This window comes from Peromyscus californicus, unplaced genomic scaffold (assembly GCF_007827085.1).
Source record: "Peromyscus californicus insignis strain IS unplaced genomic scaffold, ASM782708v3 Scaffold_24__1_contigs__length_46423439, whole genome shotgun sequence".
Lineage (NCBI taxonomy): Eukaryota > Metazoa > Chordata > Mammalia > Rodentia > Cricetidae > Peromyscus > Peromyscus californicus.
The window spans coordinates 8,940,264-8,966,363 of record NW_026294535.1 but is presented as its reverse complement, the minus strand read 5'-3'; the positions used below and the strand labels follow the sequence as shown (position 1 = coordinate 8,966,363).

At 39.7% G+C, this 26,100-nt stretch overlaps 1 protein-coding gene and 1 long non-coding RNA gene across 15 annotated transcripts in view; one reads left to right on the top strand and one right to left on the bottom strand.

Moving 5' to 3' along the window:
- LOC128119670 (uncharacterized) overlaps window positions 1-10,532 on the top strand; it is a 40,085-nt gene extending 29,553 nt beyond the window's left edge. The window contains exon 4 of the long non-coding RNA XR_008221599.1: window positions 8,752-10,532. This is a non-coding gene — a long non-coding RNA (uncharacterized LOC128119670). The remainder of the gene's footprint in view (window positions 1-8,751) is intronic.
- The window catches only part of Anks1b (ankyrin repeat and sterile alpha motif domain containing 1B), a 1,024,799-nt gene that overhangs the window by 552,059 nt on the left and 446,640 nt on the right, over window positions 1-26,100 (bottom strand). The window lies entirely within an intron of this gene.

Here is a 26,100-nt window from a genome sequence, read left to right as displayed (position 1 = left end):
AATTTGGAGGTGATAAAGGCAACATGCTGCTGAGATTTAAATAGAAATGTTCCACTCCGGAAGAGGCATTGTTTCCATGAAGTTCAACAAGATCAAGCCTTCCTGCACCAACACCTTCCAGCACCTCTTTCTTAATGAGGGTACCCCAAACCATATGCCCTTCAGGCCACACAAAACCCTGATTTGCTTTTCGGCATCAGTTCCCATAGAATAATGCCAGATGCCCAATTTTGATTCCTTTGTTATTCATGAAGCTTTCACATCAAATGGTGAATGAAAAGGAATCACTCTAGCCCAGAGTTGCACATAACTGTGAGAAAGAAGTTGAGTTTATGGAAGTGGGAGACATATTCATCCCAGATGCTGAATTTAGCTCTAGAGACCTTATTTTGGACAGAAGGAGGGAATACACAAACACACACACACACACACACACACACACACACACACACACACACACACACACACAGAGAGAGAGAGAGAGAGAAACCCACACTTCAGATAAATGTAACTTACACACACACACACACACACACACACACACACACACACACACACACACGCCAAAAATGAGACAGGTTTCTATACAAGACCCCTCCTACAAAATTAGAGTTTAGGAGCTAATTTTGGTGGTCTAAATGAATATTCTTCTGACTTATATAAAATGACATTTGTCCTCAAGCATTACCGAAAAAGAAAAGAACTCATTGGAACTTCCACTAAGGTATGAGGCAGCGTGATAGATAGTTTGTTTCTACAGGACAGATATTATACACTTGTTACATAGTGATTAACCTGCATCACAAATGTATGGACCCTTGTGAGGTACATATTTATTGGTGAAAACTAAGCACGATGGGAAGAGAAGACACATATGCATTCATTATATAATCAGTGTGTATGAAAATTCTCTCCATGGCCACTGTCTCTTCCTGTTCAAGACCAGGAATAATTTCCTCATGCTTTGTATTGTATGTATGCACCATTTGCAAATAATTCATATCATATTAACAATGTAGAAGATACTTAAGAGGGTAATAGGCAGTAGGAGAGATTTCTTATCTTGAAAAAGGTATGTCCATTCTTTGCTGAGAATTCTCCTACTTCTCCCAGGAGTGTACACTATTACTCATCAATGGGAGAATGCTGACCAGAAGGGCCTGTTCGTGAAAAGCCACAGAGGAGAGAAACAGATCACTGGGGTTTTCTGTTCAATCAGCCCAGCCTACTTGGTGAGCTCTGGATTAATGAGAGACACTCCTTATCAGGGAGGTGGATGGCTCCTGAGAAAAAACACCTGCGAATAACCTCGGCTCTCCATAATTCCCATGCCCATGCACTCACCTCTGTGACCACACGAACACACACACACACACACACACACACACACACACACACACACACACACACACACACACAGAGAGAGAGAGAGAGAGAGAGACAGAGAGACAGAGACAGAGAGACAGAGGCAGAGAAACAGAGAGACAGAGAGAGAGGGAGGGAGGGAGGGAGAGAGAGAGAGAGAGAGAGAGAGAGAGAGAGAGAGAGAGTTTTAAGCACTGGAAATTTCAAAACTCCAACAGGAAATAAGTGAAAAAGAGAACATTTGATGAGGAAAAGAAAGAACATAAAAGTTTACTAAACCTCATTCATAAGAAATAAAACACAGAAATACACATATATGTCTTACTTATCTGAACAGCACATATTGTAAACATTTTAAACAACTCTGTGAGCTATCCATTACTGCTGAGACTGCAAAATGGTACAACTCTCTCAGAGGGAACACACTCACATACACACAAACACATAGACAAACATTTACATATTTATCTGACCCAGGAACCCTATTTCCAAATACCTTCCTAGAGATAAAGTTCCATACCATACTAAATCAACATACATAAGGTAATTCATTGCAACAAAAGGCTGAAAGAAATACAAGGGTCCATCAATATCAACGGTGGAAGAAAGAATGACTCTCACCCAGGGAGGTACCGTGAAGTCCTAGAAGGAAGTGAGAGCTACCATTTATGATTATAATTACTGCTAAAGGAACAGAGAGTCTGTGGAGTGGACTAAGGTGTATTTACCATACCATCTAGTGCTGCATCATTAGGTTTAACCAACTAGGGATCCAAAACAAATCTGTGTCCGTTATGAACGTGTACTTTCAGTATGACAACTATTTACATGACATCTACATTACACATTAGTTATTAAGAGTAGACTGGAGATGATCAAATATACCAGAGGACTGTATAGATCTCCATGCATACACTGTGCCACTTTCTGTAAAAGACTCATACTTCTGCAACTTTCGGTCTCAATCGACCTGCTCCAGGAGGGTACTGAGGGATGACTGCGCGTGTCTGTATATGTATGCATTTTTTTAAAAGAAAACACTTGAAATGATAATGAAGGGTATATGGAAAAGCTATATGAAAATCTATTTTATAAGCTTATTAAAATTGTAATCTGAAACAAAATGTTTGAACTGAGGAATCCTCCATAGATGGATACTATTTTTCCCAGTAGCCCCGGGCTATGAAACAAAATTCGCAATACGAAGTGTGGGATATCTTCTTACTAGTTGTTAGCCAGGAAGTATCCTCTAACACTTTTGCCTTTTCTTTTCATTGACCTCTAGAACTTGATGGTAAAATCGTATTGTTGGATACACTTCAACACACTTTGGTCACAGACCTTACAGAAATCAAGCTGGGGCTGAAATACAAGCTGCTGGGTTAGAAAAATCATTAGCTGTCTTAGCTGTGAATCCTGTAAACTATGATAGTGACCTGCCAAGGCGAGACATGCCCTCTAAGTGCAATAACGCATGATAAGGGGCCAGCTGACAGCTTTCTGCTTGGATTTGAGGTATGTTTATAGGAGGAAATTAATGCTTGTCTCTGTAAACTTGGTCTAAAGCCCATGGCTAGGGAGGCCCTAGGCCCTAGGGGGAGAACTTAATACTGTTGTTTTGCTTAATGGTCATGCTATCAAATGGCATTCATTTTCTAAATCATGGAAAATATCATGATTAAGCTAAGTCTCTTTCGGTAATATGTTACTCCAAATTGTCCAGCAAGCAAACAAGACAGATACACAGACGTAAGACTGGAGAGATGGTTTGGTGGTTAAGAGTCCGTTCCCAGCACCCATGTCAGACAGCTCCCAAATGTCTAACACTCCAACTCCAGGGATTCTGACACCCTCTTCTGGACTCTTGCATTTACATGCATATACTCACACACAGACACACACATACTGAACAAGGAGGACACTAGTAGACATGTTAATGTGGATGGGGGAAAGCTCATGAGGGCTTAATCCTACATAAAGAACACAAGTAACTAAGGAAAGCAGACCCAGCAAAGAACATACTCACTGGTTATCCAATACCATGTGATCAGCCCTGAAAACCTATTGATACAAGTAACAATATACAGATTAAAAGGTTGTAATTACATATTTAGGACAATATATATGTGTTTCATATATGCATGTAAAAACAATCATTGAAAAAAGAGGCCATGAATTTGAAAGAGGAGAGGTGGATTTGGAGGGAGGGAAAAGAAGGAGGAAATGATGTAATTATAATATCAAAAAAAATAATTTAAGGAGATAGAAAAATGGATGAATGCACAAACATGTAGGGGAACAGAAAAAGTATGATTAAGTAAGATGATAAACAGAATGCAACAAAACTTCAATCGTCAAATATATGTTGTTAAATGGTAGTTGAATATTTGTTGAGTTGTTCTTTAACTGTTCTTCATTGTTTACAAATGTTTATATTAATCAGAATATGATTTTAAAAATTACAGAGAAGCACACATATAACCCCAAGACAGCTGATGTCTTGGAGATGCTGGAGAGTCACTAGATCCCTCTTTAGCTAGGAAGGCAGCGGGAGAGCTGTGTCAGCTGTTACTGGTGACAAAAGGCTCAATACACAAAAACCTTAAGATCTCGAGTGCATGGCCATGACAGGTAGCAATTGGTGAGACTGGTAAGGAGTCTATTAGCACTGCTGCTGCTATGGCCTTGGAACATGGTGATGGATACATCCCAGAATCCAGAGAGTAAACAACTGTCTTTGGGAGAAATTTCCACAGGCAAGATGAAGGCTAAAGGTGCTAGAGAGAAATCTAGGACACCCAGTAGAGCCAAGTGAATTCTGGGGATTCTTTAAAAATCAAGCAACACATATTTAATAAATTTATTTGTTCCTGGTTCATAGTTTTGTCCGAGGGCGGAACATAATAGTTTGTTAAAAAATGCCCAGTTTTGCCATGCACACTAGTTCTAGTGTAAAAAAAAGGAATTACTACTTTAACTGACTAGTTGAAAATTCACGGACCTCAAATTTACTTACCTTCTGGAACTGAAGCCAACATGTCATAATATCATAACATTGTACTGCTACTCAAAAATGATTCCACTTTACCTGAATCTTGGGGGAGAGACTGAAGATTGTGTAAGGAAATATAGAGCTCTAGACTGTAGACAATTCTAAAGCTGAAGTAAAGACTTACTAGTACTTAGATGGACTAGAAAGTTCATATTTTCGGGTAAAAAGACAGATTTTTTTTAAGTGACAATAAGCCAGGCTTTCACATCTTATACTGCCTTTGCTTGTGTGATATAGCCATTGGTTTTGGACACCAAGGTAAAAGTGGATGAAATTCTTTGTCAAATTGTCTATTTCATGGGCTAGCTCACTCTAGATGGCAAGTAGACTCTGTGTGTCATAATCTACATCTTAACTACGTAAATAAAGCTTTGGGTTACTTTTCAGGCTTTAACTCTGGTTATCCCCTTTTTAGACAGCTATACTACTTGGACAGCATTGAACAGTATGTTGTTTCCATACACTTGCTCATAAAATTGATCTCACAGGGGAACCCCAGTCATGGTGATACCTTGATGGCAGAGAGTAGGTAGAAGGGTTTCTTACTCCCTCGGCTTTGAAGGTCCCTGTGTTTTCAGTTTAAGGGGTCAGAATCAAGAAAAGAGTTGTATTTGGAAAAGGAAAGATTAAGATAAACTAGTTGTTAATCTGTTAATCTGTTTATGTCTCTTGGTATATATGATTATATATAAAGTTGTTCAGGTAATCATGCACAGTTTTTGGTCAACTACCAGTCCAGATGCTTGTTCGATGGTACTTTTGGAATGCTGAACCATCAATCACTAGATGGGAATGCAACAGGTTACCCACAAGGATGGTGATGAGCCTCATCCAATCATCTGAAGAGTGGTTTAAGTGCAAAGGCTGTGAGGCTGGAGTCTCATGAGGAAAAAGGATTTCTGCTACCCAACTGCAACCACCAGTCTTCCCAGAATCTCCAGCCTTTGAGACTGACCCACACATCCCAAACTTACTTGCTTCTACAGTTGCAATAATTATCCAATGAACAATTCCGTGAAATTATCTATCCATCTACCCATCCCTCCCTCCCGCCATCTACCTATCTACCCATTATTACATCTTTCCATCCTAGATTGCTCTCCTTCTCTCTTATCTTTAAAGAAACCTAATATAATTTTTCTCCACTGGTAAGCACTTTTCCAAAACTTCAGTCTTGCAATTTTGAATGGAAAGAACAGATTTTTGTTGCCAAATTGCTTCTTGAAAATAGCAAGCCCTTGTTATTAATGGGTAAAATTTGTCTGAAAAAATATTTTCTCTTTCTGTTGATAATGCAAGTACAAATTCCATCGGTATATAACAATATACTGTTTATGAGTGGCACCTGAACTAATAATTAATCCTTTGTCATTTACTAAAATTTGGCACAGTGCTGAAGATGTGTAATTCCTGTAGCAAGTAAGGGACCCAAATTAATCTAGTATAGTTTCTTTGAAAATGATGGCATGGGTATCTTAGTTTCTTTTCCCATAGTTGTCATAAAATGTCCCAATAAAAGATCCTAAAAATAGCAGCTTACAATGGAAAGGGCTTTGGGGGTTTACGGTTCAAGATATAGTCCACCACAGTGAGGAAGTCAAGGTAGTCATCACACCACAGTCAACAGAGAACAGCAAATGCTTCCCAGTGTTCATTGCTTTCTCCATTTCATACAGTTGAGGATCCCTGTTGGCACTCAAGACAGTTCCCCACAGGTCTACCCAGAGGCCCATATCCCAGATGACTCTGGATTGTGTCAAGTTGACAATGCCAACCATCACAATGAGTGATATACAATGCATTTAAGATTTGAGGGCAGTGAAGGTGTTCTGTAGGGTACTACAATCATGAACACTGGACACTCAAATATTTTCACAAATGCTTGGAGTCTAAAACAGGAACCCCAGGTGATAGCGTGGCCTTGGGGTGTCAATAGTTTCTGTGTAGGTTCATCAGATATAGCCACTGTGCTTCGTCACTGGTAAAAGATATTGACAATGGAGACTATTCATGTGCATGGGGTAGGAGACATGAAACTCTCTATATCTTCTATTCAATTTTGCTATAAAACTAAAACTTCTCTAAAAAATAAAGTCTTTTAAAAATTAATGACCCCAGTGTGAATAAAACACGAATTACATAGAGCATCGGGGTTGAAAATCAACACGTACCATACTGATAGCACTTAGGGTTCCTATCACGCTGTGTTCCTTATGATTCACTTGTAATTAGTCAGAATATACTGCAGCTGTTAGTGATTTGGGGCAGAATAAGATTTTTAGAAAGAGAAAAATGTTTCATTATCATTGCTTTTCAAAAATCCTTTCTTTGTAAATGGTGTTTTATATGTTTCTCCATTCCCATTTCCAACCCTAAGTAAAATTGTTAGGCAAGGTTCTATCACACATTATAAACTACATGAGTTTTATTCCCCACTTCCTATCTTAGCTCTATAGATGCACTTACTATACAAACATTATTTTTATATGTGATGATTTTTGACTCTCTTTAAGCTGTTAACTGCTAAAACATAAGATGTCTAGTTTTTCACCTTTCCACATTTAAACTCTGACCCCATTGTCAGGGTTCCAAATGTGCTATGATGTCTTTAGTGTCTCCCATCTTAGCAGTTACTTGAATTTAAATGTGACATTTTGTTACAACATTTGAATGTATGCATTCCCATATAAAGTTTACCTTCTACATTATATTTAGTTGAACTTTTTTTTGTATAGCCCCTTAGGTTCTGGGATGCTGTAAAACCATATTTAAAAAATTACATTTCTTATAGATGTAGCAAAGGACTTTGAGACACCATAAAACATGGTGTGTTTTGAACAAGACTCTCTTAAATTACTCAAAAGACCTATGCAAGCATAGGATCACCCTGATGTTACCACTTTTACCTATGTTATATCTCTAGAGTTAACAGTAGGTTTTTCCCACTGATAAGAAACTATTGGGTAAAATAAGGAAAAGGCAGGAGTAGGCTTTTATGAATGGATGGTGGTAAAGAACCAGCAGAAGATTCAGTATGACAACTGGAACATCAGAAACATTCTCAGGCTTTCATGATAGTCAGGGGAGCAGAAGGTAAGCGCCAGTGTGGTGGAGGTCTGCTGTTTTCAGTTGACTAGAATCCTTCTGTACGAAGACAGCAGCATGAGTTTCCATTGAGAAACTACTCATTGGGTGGGTGAGAGTCTCAGCTGGTGTCCCTTTACACTCCTGCTTAAAGGGGAGATTTGGTGAAATGCAGGCAAATCAGACTCAACAGGGTGTGAATCTTTAAGAGCCACGATGACTGAAAACCTTTGAAGTTTATTTATCTTGATGGTGGTGTTTCATGGGTTGCTCTAGATACCTCTATTCACTCCAGTTACTAGTTTTGAATACTTGAATATTTTTATGCTGCTTGTGTATTACAACTGGAAATAACACTTCTGACCAAGAAACTATGTCTCTTTAGTGATGTGGAGAAACTAGAAAAAAAAATGAAACAGAATAGAACCACCAAATTTGATAAAAGGTAGACTGGGTTTTAAAAAAAGACTTCTTTACAAAATTGTGGAGTAGTTGTTTACCTAGAAATGCTGGAGAACTCTGGCCAATCTTGAAACAAGACTAAGTCAGAATGTGAATCAATAGACTGTTACTTCAAGAGTCTAGCATTGAGAAATGGCAGCTGCTTGGCAATATATTTGTATCATATTACATTGACAGTTCTTCATATTCTTTCATTTTGGGCAGAATGTTTCAAGTCAAAGAATAAATTAATTGAGACTTTTTGATAGACTATCTAGAACTTATTAAAGAATTTATGTAAGTATAAAATATCTTAGAGAACACACAAATAAAGGAAAAGAATAATAATTTTCTAGCTGAAAAAGTTATAGTGTATGTGAAGCACTTATGGTTATCCTAAAAGATGTAGGTTCCTGGCTGCCAAGACAGCTCTGTGGGCAAAGACAGTTCCTGCCAAAATGATGACCTGAGCTTGATTCCTGAGACCTGCACGATACAATGACAGCGCCAACTCTCATAGGATGTCCTCTGACCTCCACAGGCGCACATGGTCGGCATGCTTGCACACACACACACACACACACACACACACACACACACACACACAAATGTAATAATTTTTAAGTAGGCTCTTAAATTCACAGAACTTCTTTAAATTTTGTTGTTTATGGGTTTTCAATGTGACTTTAATAAAACTTTGGCTTAGGCTCTTGCTGTTGATATATTACCTCATTTCAGACCTGGATAATTCTTTACTAGGGATGAATGCCCTCCTACTATAAAATGTTTACCCTGGTCTCTATCTTTAGGTACCCACAGTAAACTCCCAAGTGTCTACTACAGGAAACAACACATTCTTCTCCATTGAAGACCACTGGAGCATACCACTGTGGTTACCGGTAGACATCTAGTGCCTGATAATTCTGAGCCCAGCTTTCAAGAATGCTGCCTTTTTGTTATCAACTTGGAAAGTTACTCATTTTCTTTATCTTGGAAATGTTGATGCTGGTATGTCTGTAATCTTATAGAGAGTAGATAAGACACTTGGTGATAAGCTGTAAAAATTATCACTGCTGGTAACAGTACTATTATTACAATTCCTAAATCCTAAAGGTACATTTTTCTGACCCAAATCTAAGTAATGACTAATTAGATTTATAATTAGGTCATCTGACAAAGATTGACAAGGAAGCAAACCTCCAAAATAACTGAAAACTACAACAAAGTAATAGAAAACCCCCTGGCATCTAAATATAGTCATTCATCAACATAATAAGGGAAAATTCTGAACTTAATTCTTTGAACTTAAAACTATTCAAAAAAGGTAGTAACATTGCTTTCCCTATTGAAGAGAATGGAGAAATCTGAACAAGAAGAATTGTGCATCCAAAGCTCAGATTCTAAAAAGAGTAAATTCTCCCTTCCTCCAGAAAAGTGGTTCTCAACCTTCCTGATGCTGTGATCCTTTAACACAGCCCCTCATGTCGTAGTGACCCCCAACCATACAATAATTTTTGTTGCAACTTTGTTACTGTTATGAACAGTAACATAAATATATAATATGCAGGATATCTGATATGTGACCCTGTGAAAAGGTCATTTGACCCCCAAGCAGGTCACAATCCAAAGACTGAGAACCACTATTCTAAATGCTAAAATATTAGGATTTAAATAGGCTATGAAAATCAACAACTACAGTGTGAAATACTGTCACATTGAACTAACCTAAGAAATACTTTCAAAGACAATACTTTAAAGGAAGGAGTTTGTACATGTGCGTTTCAAATCTTCTCAAGCACAAAATAGAGAAATGACAGATGGAAACATGAATTATCAAACCACTTTCTGTACAAAAATAAACTCTTGAACTTTTGTGTTTTGTTTAATAGAAAATCTTTTCTTTCTTGACTTGATTATGACCTCAGACATAGATCAGAACCTGACTTGGTTATGACTCAGACATACACCAGAACCTGATGCATATCAAAAAACAATTCCAGGTGGAAACTTTGAGGATGTGAAAAAAACAAAAACAAAAACCCACATGAGTGACATTTAAAATGCTTGACATTCCTTAGCATAATACTCAACCACATGGAGATTTCATGCACTTTTCTCTTGGTTCCTCTGCACACTCAGGTGAGTACAGCTCTTCCCTATAATCAAGCCGCCCTTCCAAGAGGACAATTGTGACTGTCCATTTAACACAAAATTCACTTAACCTAGGTCTGTTCAGATAGTGTTTGCTTGGTGGGTGTGGTGGCGTACTGGAAAGTGTGGGAGATGAAAGAAAAGTACAAGATGTTGGCAAGCAGAATCCTGATCAAGCATGTCAGTCGCAGGGACTCTCTGAAGGAAGTCAACGGGGAGCCTAGTTCATGGCCAATAGTCTAAGAAATGTCTTTGCAAGTAAATTGCATGGCTCAAGAATGTGCTAATCTCACTATGAGTTGAGTCATAATTAAAAATTCTGTACCACTAAATTGCACAAGGAGGCATTGTAAGTAGAAGAATTTTCATTTATCTATCTATCTATCTATCTATCTATCTATCTATCTATCTATCTATCTATCTATTTATTTATTTATTTTGGTTTTTCGAGTCAGGGTTTCTCTGTGTAGTTTTGGTGCCTGTCCTGGATCTCACTCTGTAGACCTGGCTGGCCTTGAACTCACAGAGATCTGCCTGCCTCTGCCTCCCTGAGTGCTGGGATTAAAGGTGTGGGCCACCGCTGCCCAGCATAAGTAGAAGATATTTAACAAGTATTTCTAGATGACAGTCCAATGTCTCCTTTATTTCAACATATTAAAATGAAGGAGAGGCCTTAATAAAGTCACATAGGGCTAGTTAGTTACAGTTTGTCCAGGACATTTGTCCTTCCTGAAATCCCAGTCTAGCTCTGGGTTGAAGGACAGACCAAGGACAGCTTGATATTTTTGTGTCTGAATATGCATTATAAACATGTGGATGCATTCATGTATACTTATGTGAATGTGTTTATGGAGGTCAGAGGTGATGCTGGTTTTCTCCATCATGTTTCACTTTATCTTCTGGTGATGCTGAACCTAGCACTCACTGATCAGCAAAACCAGCAGGTCACCCAGCACCTAAGATTATAGGCATGTGCCATAATGCCTGGCTTTCTATGTGGGATCTATGCCCCCATGCTTATGTGATGGGCACTTTGCTGACAAAGCTCTCTCTTCAGCTCCACATTGAATGTTTTGATGAAGGTTTGCCTGTCTCCTTTATCTAAGACACACTTTACTGCTGCTACGTATATCTTTGTTTAGCCTATAGGATAACTGAAAATGCTGAGAGGTTGAGAGAACTGTTTGTTGGGTTTCCATTTGCAAGGTTAACTGTACCAGAAGAAACATCCAAGAAAAACCCTATAGATTGTTCTGCTGCCTGGGACTCCAGAATACCAATAAAACAGCCAAAGGAAGAAACTGAAATCGATGAATATTCAAGACAAAGAAAATTAAACATTGTAATGATGTTCTTTCTTAACAATTGTCACAGTAGCACAAATGCTTTCAGCCACCATGAATCCTGTAAGCTTTTCAAAAGCAATCCTGGAGCTAGCCTCCAGAACGTGTTTTAGACAAAAACAAATGTTTAAGAATAAAAATATACCTTTCCCAGGTTAACTCCTGCATATTTAAATACTGATGTCTGTTTAAAGGCATTTTATCATGTTACAGTGATTATTTGATCTTTACAGTGATTATTAGCATAAATTCCCCATCAAAAGTATAGACTATTTCCTGTCTCATTAAATTGAGACAGACCTGTAACATCTTTGAACACCAGTTTAAAAAAAAAAGCCAAACTCCCCTTAGCTGGGCCAGATGAAGCAGCAGACTAGGTTCTTGGGCAGCAGGACTTTCAATCCATTCCTGTGTCCCAGATAGCAAACACAGAAAATCCTGAAGCTTAAGATAAAAATCTATGGTGAGATTGCAAAACCCATTTGAAATCCAGGAAGGCCTCCAGACTATTACAAAATATAAAAGGCTCTCAGAGGAGCTCAGAACATGCAGTCTCTCTGTCAAACATTACAGGACTTCTAAGTATCTAAGGACATGTATGTCGATCATCAGCATCATAGGGAACTCGGAGCACAGAAAGGATTCTCTTAAGATATCTGTGACCATAGCTTTGGCTCATGAGAAGGAAACGTAGTAAGATTCATAGAAAATGCACTAAGTTTTTAATATCTATTTGAGAAACATTGCCAGGTTGAAGCTAAAAGGATCAAAGGCAATACCACAGGAAGAGAGGCATCTGGGCAATGAAACTCCTTCAGGTAGGAAGCAAATTGGAATGTTACTTAGTTTTATACGTAGATCACTCATTAGGACAAAGGAAAGGCTATTCTAAGGGGATAGGACCCCAGAGGGCAGAGTCAAGAATGATGGAGAACAATACTCAGGGTTAAACTTGAGCCCAAAACACAGAACCAGAAACAGGATGGACCAAAGCCTGCCATGAGCCTACTACACTTCCGTTTTGTTTTGTTTCCAATGAAAATGTCTACTGTGGTTAGCCTGTGTTTGTCTAGTATGTGGTGAGTATGTGAGAGGCAGGTAACCTGTCTCATTGGTTCACAGGGATCTAAACCAAGAGGAAAGGAGCTCAGATGATTTGCCTGAAATAACACACCTAAGGACAGCAGTTGAGCCTCCTGTGTACAATGAGCATCAGGAGCCAGAGTAGTGCTGAGAGGGATGAAGTGTGTGTGTGTGTGTGTGTGTGTGTGTGTGTGTGTGTGTGTGTGTGTGTGTGTGTGTGTGCTATGTCTGTGTGTTTAGGGGTCTTTGGGGAAGGTGAGCAGAGTTTGGTTGTAAACTAAAGGAAGGGCTGTCTATACTATCTTTGTGAAGATGGCCAAAACTTTATCCTCTTTTCTGCCTGTCCATCTACAATACTCATACTTTTCCTTCCAAGTCCAATTCTTTTCTATTTAATTTGGGGAAGTCTGTGACTCGCTCCTAACTGGTAAAATGTAGTAGCAGCAACTCTGTGTGGCTTCTGAGGATAAATCAAAAGGCAACTCAACGCTCATCTTGCCTGCACCCGAAGACTGGCACTGGAGCCCTGCAGCACTAGGTAGGTAGTTTGACTTCTCTCTTTCCAAAATACCCCGAGGAAACTCAAGGTCACTCATGCAGTGACATGTCATGGAGAGATGGCCAGTCCCCAGCTACTCTAGCTCCATGGTGGTTCATCTCCATCCACTTTTATTGAGTAAGAAACACTGACAAGACTGACCAGCTAAGCCTGTTCTGAGCTATGTAACCTATAAGATAATACAATGATTCCTATTGTAACTGTGTAAGTTTGGGATGGTTGCTACAGCAACAGAAACAACTCTCTGGATTCAAAGGGCATTCGATTTTCTTTCCTTTCTTCTCTTTTTCTTTTTTCAATAGGAGAACACACAGCTTTTGAACCATGATTACTTTGATTTAAGCCTATAAATAGAATAAAAAAGCAATCCACTAATTACCACAAGAAACTCTAAATTTGGATCAAAATAGATCTAAATGATTTTAAAAAATCATTCAGGCCTACAGACTATAGAAAGTTGCTTTGTCCTTCTGTTTCCCATCTGTTGATTAGGAATAATTAGCACACAGATTAAAATGAATGAGTTATGTAGGAGAAAGACACCTATGGGGGAATGGTGGTGTCTGACACAAAAATGCCTGAATCAGCTCCAGAGTTCACCTGTTGATTATCTGTTGGGGATGACTCTAAGACTCTGAGCATCAGAGCCAGTCACAAGGACGGTGGCCAGCAGTGGGATGAGGTGTGTAGAAGACAGGGTATTTCTCCACAGGCAGCACTTCAATCCCTTTCTTTAAGGAATCAGACACTTTCTTACAAGTGGGAGACACTGTGCTGCCCTTCTTTGACTTGAGTTCTTTCTAGGGAAGGGCTGAGACTTTTATCTCTGGCACTCAACCATCAAAAGAACACCATGAATACTGAACGGACAAGGGAAGGGTAGTTCTCTCTGGCAACAGCTTCTTCCTAGCCACATGCAGACATGGCCAACAACAGAGAATACAAGAATTTCCTCTCACGGACCTGCTTACACTTGGAGAATTCCAAGTACATATGGGGTCATGTGTGAATAACAGTCACTATAATAAACAAAAGTGGGATGGGCTTTCTAAAGCATATTACAGTATGATCTAATAAGATTACTGAGAGGCAGAAAAATGTCACAATGCCATGGTCAAGGGCCCAGACCCTGAGTTAGATTGTATGGCATCCAAGCCCAGCTTGACCCCCTTTTAGTCAGGTAAACATGGCTGAGTCAGTTAAACGCTCCATGATATCATTGTATATCAGAGATACCAGTGTGGACCTAGAGCCGGGCAGTGGTGGCGCACGCCTTTAATCCCAGCACTCAGGAGGCAGAGCCAGGCGGATCTCTGTGAGTTCGAGGCCAGCCTGGACTACCAAGTGAGTTCCAGGAAAGGCGCAAGGCTACACAGAGAAACCTTGTCTCAAAAAACAAAAACAAAACAAAACAAAACAGTGTGGACCTAGAGTTAGTGCAAGGATTAAGTTAGATAACATATACAAAACGTTTTCTTAATAGGAATAATTTACATACAGGATTCTAACCAACAATGACATTTTTTATTGCTAAAAGAGAAGAAATTGTTTCAAATACTCTAAAACTTCTGAGAATTAGAAAAAGAGATGAATCTTTCAAATGAAGAAAGTTACAACATAAAGCTATAGAGGTGGTTACATAAGTACCCAGAGGCCCCCACACAACATGGTAAAGCTAGAATCTTTTGCAATTTGTCAAAACGAACTAAAGATAGATGAATAATAAATACTAAGCTGTTAATGCCAGTGTCTACTTAGGATAATTTAATGATGATAAATCTAGGCAGCCCCACCGGGCTATGCCAAGACATTGTTCTAACTATATCTAATTTGGTTGACTTTTCCTGTTTAATTAGTGAATAGTATAATTACGTGTCTGAAAGTTTGTGTGAATTTAACACCATCAAGTAGCACTAATGCAAAGTAGAGCAAAATAACAAATCTTAGGGTCTTTTTTTTTTTTTTTGAGGTCTTGCTTTCTTACAAAGAATACAATTAACTCCCTGGAGTAATCCTGATTTGCTTACAGAATGAATGCCGTGGGAATTGAAGATATTTCCGCCTTGTTCCTCATCAACACCTAGAAGACCTTGTCTGATTCAGTTGAACTAAGGTCATTCTTAATAATTGCAAGCATGAGAGTCTATTGAAGATCCGCTCAGGAAAATGTATTAATGCAGCCAAAGTAGATACAGTTCTGCATTGTCTCATTCTTTTTAATTTCTCAATTGCCAAAATAATCAGTATGACCCTTTGCCAACCAGCTGTATGTGCAGAGAAGCCCCAACACCTATAAAAGCTAATGGATACATTGATTTAATCGGATGCTTCCTTTTGTTCTTTCTGGCTGACATATGGAAACATTTTGCTGAGATATAAGGCTATACACTGATATATTTTTATAATTAGAATGCTACTCATTGCTTAAATCTTACCCTTTTCGGAGGCTATAAAATATTCTCTACTCTAGAAATATTTGGGAAAGGATATGATATCCTATAGCACCAACAAAGTCAAGAACTTTCCATTAACAAAACAAGTAAAAGGGACTCGTTTTGACTAAAGCACTGAGGACTATAATCACATTTTCTATGGTTCCTGGAGAACACGGGGCTGTGCGGCAGCACAGAGGTTTGAGAATTAACTTCCAATAATGTTTCACTGATACTTAATGCATTTTTTACTATATTGATTAGAAAAATAATACTGAGCCACATTTAAAATTTCATGCCTAAACCTAGTTTATAAGCTTGCTCACTATTTTTTCAGATTAAGTAATTCTTATTTTTTTCCTTCCTTCCTTCCTTCCTTCCTCCTTCCCCTGTCCCTCCCTGCCTTTCTTTCTCTGCAATCTATATTCATTAGGTAATGATTTGTTTATTGACAACACACTACTAGGTCTTAGAAATTCTATCAGAAAGTCATAATCTCTGCACCATTAATTTTATGTATACGTAATATAAACAAATTTTAAAAATCACTTAGGATGTGCCCCAAATACAACAGCTGATGAGCAGAAAGGACACATGTATGTCTGGGGGCTAGAGTGGTGATGAGCACTGGCTGCTCTTGCAGAGGACCTGAGCTTGGTTCCCAGTACCTACCTGGAAGCTCACACCCACTGTAACTCCTATCAGAAACCTCACTGTCGTCCACACATCTTTCCATTGACATCCTGGTGTCGGCTCTGTAGGACTAGCAACCTTTATTTCTGCTTCTGAAAAGTCTTTTGGAAGATGTAATTTTATCTTTTATTTTTCATAAAAAATAATTCTCGTATTTGGGATCCTGGCTAAAATGATATGTTGAAAGCAGTATTTTCTTTGTAAAATAAAGTTTAATAATATAAAAAAAGGAGAAGAAAGAAGAAGAAAGAGGAGGAGGAGGAGGAGGAGGAGGAGGAGGAGGAGGAGGAGGAGGAAGAGAAGAAGAGGAGGGAGAAAGGACAGAGAGATCTAAAAGGCCAGAGACAGACTGGAGTTACATTGTTTTCATAGAGTAACACCTGGAAGCTGGAAGTGTGTGTGTGTGTGTGTGTGTGTGTGTGTGTGTGTGTGTGTGTGTGTATGTGTGTGTGAAGATGTGTGTATGCACGTGTGTATGTATGTGTCTGTGTGTTTATGTGTGTATATATGTATGTATGTATGTGTATGTATTTGCATGTATATGTGTGCACATGTATATATGTGTGTGTGCATGTATGTGTGTATTTGTGTCTATGTATGTGTATATGTATATGTACATGTGTATGTATATATATGTATGTGTGCATATGTGTATGTGTGTGTATGTTCATGTATGTATGTATGCATATGTGTGTATGTACGTTTGTGTGTATGTCTGTGTGTGTAGGTGCAGATTCTTCCCTCGGAACTGTAGAGGGAGCATGGGGCAGGCTTCCTGCATGCAGGACTATAAGATGATGAATTTCTGTTTCAAGCCACCATGTCTACAATACCTTCTTGGGGCTGCTCTAGGTAAACAACACAGGCAGGTCGTCTCTAAAATCCCCGTGAATCACACAGGTAGAGCCATGTGGGACAGAGAAAAACTCAAGGGTTTGGAACTCGAGTTTAAGCTAGAGATAAAAGCTAGCAGAATAACAATGCATGGGTAAGCATTGAGGCCGTGTATGTGGCTGAGATCCTTGCACAATAAGGGATCTAGAACTCTGAGGAAGAACAATCAGAGGCAGAGGAGCACTCAGAGGACAACAGGGATGTGGAGACTGCACCCCAGAGCCTCTTGCGGAGAGTGTTCCAAGGGATAAGCAGCAGAGACTACTCTCCACAGCTAAGACACTGTTCTGAGATGTGAAAGTCCAACCAGGGGAGATAAGTCTTTCCGGAAGAAACGCACCAAGCTAGAGGCCAGCAGAGGTTCTGGGAGGGCTTTTCACATGACTTGGGCATCTCTACTTGAATGCCCTTTCAGATGATTGTGTTTTCATCGAATGAGGCACCTTGAGATGTACACAGTGATGAGCGGACCGATGATACAGCACGTTATCCTAATGACTGTGGGCAGTAAAGCTGCATGCTGAATTACAGCCCCGCGCTACAGTGTTTTACAGATGCACATCCAGACATCTGTTTAGAACCTGTTGTTGGTAGAGTTTTCTGCATAATTTATAAAGAGGGGAATTGGAGGCAGGATAATGTTTTGAAATGTAAAACATCTGACTCATAGCAGAGATGAAGAGCAGGGGGATGGCCCACGAGAGGCACTTATCTCATTGTTCACATACTGGGCAGAGAAAACTCAAGCCCAATAAGGCATCGGGCTTCTCAAAGCAAAACCACTTTAATGAGGGTGAGTCACAGTGCCGCCCAGGGAAATGAATCAGGTGCCCGCATGCCTAGGCGGCTTCATAATTACAGGTTTTCCCTCCCTTTTAAATTAAAACTAAAGCCAGGTAACAAGTAATGTCCCCATAGAACAGATTCAGCCAGATGGAAAGATGCAGAGGCCTAAGAAGTAAAATAAAAATATCAAAGGGAAGTAGCTTTTCCAGTGAGGAAAAGGAGGAAGGGAGGAAGAGGTGGGGAAGGAAACACTGCTCTACTTATAATGTCGTGCCTGCTGGCCTGAGGACACTTAGAAAAGCTTTCCCTATGCCCTCTACTCCGGCTGACTCTGGCACCTCAGCCCCACGGAGTAACCACAGTAGCTTTTTCTCAACATTAAACTTTTAGAAATGCGATCAGAGTTTCCTAGGGTTTCCTGCTCAAGCTAGGAGAGGGAGGACTACCTCAGCCCCCTTCCTTCCCCCCTTTCCTCTCTAGCTTCTGAGGCCAATGATAATGACAATCAGAAATCCTGTAAATCCTACCTCTTGATCATGCTCCCCAGAGCCTGATCTGGGCAGCCAGTGACTCACTTCCTGTCTTGGGCCCTCTAAGCAAAGCAGAAGCACCGTTGAAGGGAATATGGGACATTACAAATCAGACATCATTAGCTGCTTAAAGCCTGGGGTAGTTTCCCACCAGGGCCAACTGGGGCCTAACAATGTCCTTGTGAGAAATCTGAACCCCCCCCCCCCCCCCCCCCGGGTCAAGCAGAGAATTAACCTGATATTTTAGATTGATTTGCTCTGTGGTCAGGGTCTCTATGCAGTGCAGAAAGTGTAGCCCCCTTTTGCTATCAAAGTCCGTGTGTGTGTGTGTGTGTGTGTGTGTGTGTGTGTGTGTGTGTGCATAGATGTATGTCACATATGTGTGTAGTATATGAGTGTATGTGGGTGGAAGCCAGAGGAGAATATTGGGTGCATTTTCTCTCTCTGCCTTACTGCCTTGAGACAGCTGGAGCTCAAGAGCTGGTGGGAAGTTTCGGGAGGGATATGGAGGAGACTAGGCTGGTGGCCAGCAAACACCAGTGAACCTCCAACTTTCATGTAGGTGCCTGGGGATCCGAACTGGGATCCTCACATTCATGCACAAGCCACTCTTACCCACTAATCAATAAGCACTCTCCTTACTCATTGAGCCATCTCCCCAGCCCAAATCTAAGCTCTTTAAAAGACTCCACAGTCTAGTCTCCACTAATCTCTAAACAGTAACCTCTTAATGATTCTTTCATTCGGGTTCTCTGACCCTGAGGTACTGGAACACCCCCCAACCCTGAGGGCATACCATTAATTTATATCGGTTCCAGTCTCCCCACTCTTTAGAACAATCCTCTCTCCTCTCTGTCCGCACATTCTTGTTCACTTGTAGGGTCTTACCCAAAACATTCCATTTACTCATGGACACTGGCCCTTGCATAGCACTTGGGAGGATTTATTGCAATTGCTACTAGAACATCTACCTTGTCTCATGGATGATCAGCTAGAGAGAATGGAGACTTTGTTCCTTGAAGTATCATCACCTGAGCATGATAACGTGATGACACAGTAAATACTCAAGAAATAGACTATGAGGGAATAAATAGTTGAAGGGAAAAGCCTGGAATCCAGAGGCGACACAGCAGGAGATGTTCTTGTCTCGTCTCTGCCACCATCTTGGCTGTGTGATCTGAAGCAAGGAGTCGAACCAACATTTGAGTCCCCTTTCCTGGTAAAAAATGTGGATAATTCTATCTGTGCTGTACAAGACTTGAGATTGCTGATATAGAATACCAGTACAGAGATGGAGAAAGACAAACAGTCCATGGGTAATTACCAAGTGCACAGCTTTATGTGAGGTACTGACATCGATACTCTTTTTAAAAAATCGGAAAGGTTATTTACTTTAAGATGTGAAAAGTAGTAAAATAAGGACTTAGGTTGAATTACTCTGACTCAAGAGGGTCTGCTCTCTAGGTCTTTGTTTTTCTACATACTGATTGTTTTGGTAACTATCTGAAAACTTATGCAAGTCATAAAACATGTAATACCTGAGACAAGTATTACCTGTGTGTGGAACCACTCCTGGCTAGCCTAGGCAGATTTAAATGTTGTTTTTTTCTGTGTTTATATTATATTTCATACCATAACATTAGACCATAACTTATTTGTTTACCACAAAACTTTAGGGAACATCGAGCATATCTTTCCATTATTATATTCCCAGTATACTTAATGGATATTAACAATAGTGGATAGCAATAATAGGGTATGAGTATTAGCTAAATGAATAAATACTCTATCTGGCATTTCTAAAAGATTCAATAATACAATTAATTTTATTTAGTATTTCTAAGTTTATATTTGCGATGGTTAATCTTCATTGTCAATTTAAGTGACTTTAGAAATATAGCTCTGGATGTGTTTATGAGGGGGATGCTCAGATAGGCCCAACTCCAATTGAGGACAGTAGAGCCACCCTGAATATGGGCAGCCCCATCCCATGTGCTGGGGCTCCAGGCTGAATTAGGAGGAAGAGTGGGAGGATTAGCCTTCATCTCTCTCAGCTTCCTGACTGTGAGCATGATGTGACCAGCTGCCTCATGCTCCTCTCACTGTAGCTAGAGATGCCTGGGCACCTCTCCCACCATGACGGGCTGCACCCTTAAACTGTCAATCAAAATGAACCCCTCCAGGCTGGAGATAGAGGTCAGTGGTTAAAAGCATTTACTGCTCCTAAACCAGGTGTGGTGGTGCACAATTTTAATCCCAGCATTCAAGAGGCAGAGGCAGATAGATCTCTACGAGTTCAAGACCAACATGGTTTATATAGCAAGTTCCCAGCCAGGGCTACATAGTGAATCCCTGTCCAAAAAAATATAAAAACTAAAACAAAAAAAGGAGCAGGTACTGCTCCTGCAGAGGACCTGGGTTCGGGCTCTGGTGCCCTGTCCTGGGCTCTGTGAGCCCCAGGAATGCATGTGGTATGCACACATACATGTAGGCAAACACTCATGCACATGAAATAAAAATAAACTTAAAAATTAAATAAGCCCTTCCTTAAGCTGCTTTGTCAGGTATATTGTCAGAACAATGAGATACACATTCATAACCAACCAATAATTAAGGCTCCAACAACAGTATTTCAGGCTTGAGGTTGCTAAAATAGAATACCAGTTCTTATTTAAAAACAGAGATCCAATTTTATATAAATATATTAAAATGAATTTTATAGTTTACAAAATAATTGCTGCTGCAAAGGTAATAGATCAAATATGAGGGATAAGAAAATAATTCAGGTTCCCTTTGTATTTGATCTACACTAGTTAGAAAACTAGTATTAGTTTTCTCTATTGACAGCTTCCGGGAGCAAATGTATTATTAGTAAATAGCAAATTCCTTAGAGAACTTGACACATTTATTATAATGTTGCCCTTTCTAGAAAAGTATAACTAATAGCAAAAATAAAACACAGCTGCAAATTGATGGTCTACAGCACATCATTGGACCAGGAACTGTCCAAAGCTAAGAGACTAAAATAGAGCAGTGATTCCCTTCAAAGTTAGACAAGTACTGTTTTAGTACTCAGATTAGAAGAAACACAAAGCTGCTGTGAAGTTATGTGATACATGATCTAAATCCTTCCTCTAAGACAACAGTTTGTCAAAATGGTAATCACCAGGAATAGAGAGATTTGCTTGGTGAATAACACTTCCTTTTGTGTTTGCTTATGTGCTTCCCAGAAAGGAACCTGAAATCTATTATTAGCTTTATATAGTCAACTTCTGGTTATATGAATTTATAAAAGGGATCACAGATATCTGTGCTAATAGAGGAAATGAAGACAAACAACAGAGCTGATTGATATCCAAAAGAGTGTATAATACAAAAATTATATCCTTGGTTCGGGAATAAGTGTGACTCTTTGTAGACTATGTGCTTTCCTCATACCCTATTAGCTGATCTAAATCAGAACCATGGAAAGCTCAACTGTATAATTGAGTGAGAGTTTACTCTAACACTTGCAAGCTGCTGGTCAGCAGATAGGATTCTTCTCAAGGCTCCAGGGCCTCAGTACAATATATTTTCAACTTAATACACCAATGCAAAAAAGACAAAAGCAATAAAGAAGTCAATTCAAGGGAAGAAAATAAAATATAGCCATCCTACCCTGTACTTTGACCTTATAATAAAACAGTGATGGCTAAAGTCTGTAATACATTTTTAAAATTAAGCCTTAAGACAATAGTCCACCAAACAGAAAGAAAAAAGGAAATTAGAAATTAGTACAAATTATCAGATATATTACTTTCTAGAGTGATCTTTATGGTTTGACTGGGTCAACTATTTTATAATTGTCTATGAAAACGGAATATCTTCCCATTGTAAAAGTAATCTCATCTGTAAAATAGATTACATAACAAGGATTTACATTAAAATGGCATCTCTCTGGGGCGTTTTATGAAGTAACAAATGAGAACAAGAATCCAGGGTTGAGGAAGATCATGGTAGTTAAGGAGAAAGCTGATCCTGCCTTGTAAAGATGAGATTCATGAGCTGTCCACCTTTATGATCTAAGCAGCATCACATTGGGGGTCAGGTTTCAACATAAGCATCTGGAGAAACCAAAGCATTAAGTCCATAGCAGCAGACTCCTTTGGATAGCCATCCCTGTACCACCAATTTTTACATCCAAAATAGGCTCATAGCAGGTGACAGAATTCCAAATAAGCAACTATCCATTCACTTATTCAAGTATTTAACATCTATTGTATAACAGTTACCATTCTAGGTATTAGGGATACATTGCATTTCGGACACCGTGTTTGTGTAAGATTTCCCAGAGGTACATGAAGAGTATGAAAATTGGTGGAGGAAAGGGTACACTGTGGCAGTATGCATCTGCTGGTGTGACATGGCTGCCTCTCATTGGTCCAGGTCATCTCCAGATCATGTTTCAGCTGCTGTTGTGAAGACCTTTAAGCAGACCCAGGTTGGCTCTCAGAAAGTATCTGGCCCTCAAGCCTGTTAGAGATGAGTCATCCCACACCACACAAAGGAGATAGGAGCTACAGAACCCAATTAAGTCATGGAGGTGGAAGGCTCATGAATGGCATCTGTGCCCTTAAAGGAGAGGTTGAAGACCGTTCATTTGTCTCTTCCACCCCGTGAGGACACAGAATGATCAGTCTGAGAACCCAAAGCTACCACCAAGTCTGATGAGATCCCGATAGGCATCTCCCAACATCCAGAAGAAAAATAAATTTCAGTTCTCTAAATTATCCAGTTTACAGCTGGGTGTGGTTACACATGCCTTTAATCCCAGTACTAGAGAAGCAGAGGCAGGGGGATCTCTGTGAGTTCAAGGTCAGTCTGGTCTACAGAGTGAGTTCCAGGACAGTCAGATCTATGTACAGAGACCCTGTCTCAAAAATAAATAATAATAAGCTATCCAGTTTACAATGTTTCAATATAGCAGCTTTAATAGAATAAGAGAGCTACCATTAGTCAAATTATCTGACAGAATTGTAGTCTATCAGGTAGATTGAAAAACTGGATGGGAAAACATGCCAAATTGACAGAATAGAGGAGCCATGAGCACTAAGAAAAAAATATGCTTATGAGTTCATTGTATATTTGGATAGAAACAGGAAGCATGATATGAGTAAACAGAAGTCAGAATTAAATTTTTAAAAGTGAGTTGGATACAGTGAGACATTTTTGGTCATACTCATGTGAAAATTCTTTTCTTCTAAAATGGACAGATACAATTTTATTAATTTTAATGGACATAATATCTAATCAACTCATAACCTATTATATTAAAAGTAGTTCTGTAATGATCTCACATTATTAAAATAAGTAGTATAAATCCATATCAGATAAATAATGAACCACTCAAAAAGAACACTGGCTTACACATTTTATAAAATTTCCCCAGAGATACATATTTCTTGGGGTATCATATAGATATTCATGTGCATCAGCTTTTCATATTGCTTCAGTTTATAAGCCTCTGCTAAGTCAACAGTTTTCAGAAAGATTTTAAGTGATTTATTTTTAAATTTTGATTTGTTTTGTTTGAGACAAGGTCTAAGATAGTAATACAAGCTAGCCTGGATATCACTATATCATCAAGGCTGGCCTCATGAACTCAAGGCAATCCTCCTGAGTCAGAAGCAGGAGCCACTCAGGTTCAAAGTGACCGTTAAAACTGAAAAGCTTCTTCTATGATGCACATTTCTGACTTCCCATACAGTATGTATGCATGCACATGTTTTTCAATTTTTTTCAGGCAGTGCTGAAGATCAAACCCAGGGCTTCTTACACAGTGAAGAGGTATAAAAATTTCTCAAGCTGTAAAATATTATGATCCGATATGTGCTGGAGAAAACAAAAGCTCTGCTGACATTAATAGACAAGAAGCTAGAGCGGAGGCATCAATAACGCTGGGATTTCAGTCTGGGTGGTCCCTAATACAGACTCCCGTCCTTTGTCTTACATCTTAGTATTTCATTATTAAAGCATCAGCCTCACAACTTATTTCTTATTAATACAAAAACGTATTTTAAGGGAAAACTAGGATGATAGAAAATGCATAAATGATACTGAAGTGGCCTTGGGGATGCCAGGTGGAATCAATCCTTCCCTCTCAATCATGGAGACCAAGGGACTGGTATTGAGCTGAACTGTGCCTCAGAGCTGGGGCCGATGGAGAGCTTCCTGCCCAGATGAATAGAACATAGGACATTGCATTAATTTTCTACCACTGCACAGGTTACAGTGAGCTTAGTGGCTAGACCCACATACACTTAGCCTCACAGTTTACATGAGCCGGGAGTCTTAACTGGGTTCTGGTTAAAGGTCTAGCTAGGTTATAATCTAGGCATGGGTGAAATCTCAGTCTCACCCTCTCCAGAGCTTGGGCTGGTGGCCAACTTCATTTCCTCACAACTATAGAATTGTGTGACCTGCTTCTCCAAAGCCAGCAGCATGGAGAGAGACTGCTGTTTCCAGTCACTAGCCTCCAGGTCACATGATTGGCTTGCCAAGGAGACCCTGTTAATGGTTGAGCCTGAACTATCTTCCCTAAAAGCTCACCTCCTGTTTTGTTTTAACACAAGGCTTCCAGCAGGTGGCACTGTTTATGAGACTACACACCCTTAGGAGGTAGGGGTTGGCAGGTGGAAGTGGGTCACTTGGAGGCAAGCTTCACTTCTGGTTCCAACTCACTCTCTCCCTTAAGTTATTTCTATCAGGCATTTGTCATAGGAATGAGAAAAGAAACTAACATAATCCTTCCTTTGACTAACTTGAAGTCAATGATGGAGATCTTAACTGCATCCGCACCCCACCTCCAACTCTGTCATTAAACACACAATGGAGTTACACTCATCGCCTCTGTCATTGGCTAGCCATACATCACAATTTGCATATACTCCAAAGGAAGACTATGGTTCAGAAAGCAGGAGTCCGGTACTCTTTTAGAACTCTGCCTGCCACAGATGTCACCAGTCCAGCAGAAGAGTTAACCCTTCCAGAGTCGAGCTGCGGAAGCAGCTAGGAGCTGCTGTGTCTGGTAGGAAGCCACCTGGAGACTGTCGGGAATAAGATCTGCCCTAGGACCTCCATGGCACATCACACAAAAGCAAAGCCTGTGAAAAGCAAGGGCAAGGTAAACATCCAGCCCACCTTCCCATCACAGTCAAGGACAGAGAACAGAGGAGGACAATTTCTCCCACAAGGTGGCTGTAGCAACAGATGTGAGCAGAGAAAAAGACCTAGCAGTGTGGAAGTTCTTCTCAACCAGCGATAGGGAGGGGATTTCTTCCCAGCCAGCAGCACGGACTCAAAGTCAAGGAGACTGCCCCAATCCCTTTTCCTTAAACATTAGCATCACATTTTCTACCACAGTCTCATATTTAGCTATTGTGATCACACATATCCCACAAATATATCTGATAATGGGGGCGGGGGGGAGGTCAGTTCAAGTGATATAAACCATTCAGCAGAGAAAATCAAATGAGAGAGAAAAACGATTCATCAAACCGAAGTAGACAGGGTAATTAAAGAGAAGATATATGCCATGGTGCATTGGATTCTCAAAGAAAATTCCAGCTAATGAAGCAGTTATATCTCACCTGTATTAACTCCGGGTAAAAGCATGAGAAAATTGAGTTGATAAAAATCAGTTTGAAAA